Source organism: Plasmopara halstedii (genome assembly GCF_900000015.1).
Source record: "Plasmopara halstedii genome assembly, contig: Scaffold_323, whole genome shotgun sequence".
Classification (NCBI taxonomy): Eukaryota; Oomycota; class Peronosporomycetes; order Peronosporales; family Peronosporaceae; genus Plasmopara; species Plasmopara halstedii.
Genome location: NW_020187244.1, coordinates 481182 through 481667, shown reverse-complemented (window position 1 = coordinate 481667; position 486 = coordinate 481182).

Sequence of the window (486 nt, the reverse complement as noted above, 5' to 3'; positions counted from 1 at the left end):
GCTGTACAAATGGACGAGCACCTATGTGCGTACGTGTGAGACGTGTCAACGGGTGAAACTCTCTCCAATTGCGGCTGCGCCGCTGGCCAGCTTACCGGTACCCGCTGGGTGCCGGCAGGCCATGCGTTTGGACTTTGTGTTTGTCCTGCCGAAAGTTTTGGCGGGCAACACGGGTTGTGGTATTCTTCGACCGGTTGAGTAAGATGGCACATTGGCGGTGGTGCCAGACACTATCGGCGGAGTCTGTACAGCAACGCTGTTCGTGGATCGTGTTTTCTGAAACACGGACTCCCCAAGTCGATTGTCTCTGATAGAGACCCCATTTCACCGGAAAATTTTGGACGACTATCTTCAAGGTGCTAGGTACTAAGTTTAATATGTCGACAGTGAAACAGCCGCAGACCTATGGTCAAACTGAAAGGGTGAATCGCGTTATCGAAGACGTTCTTCGCAGAGTCTGCGATGAGACGCCAAGGCGCTGGAGTC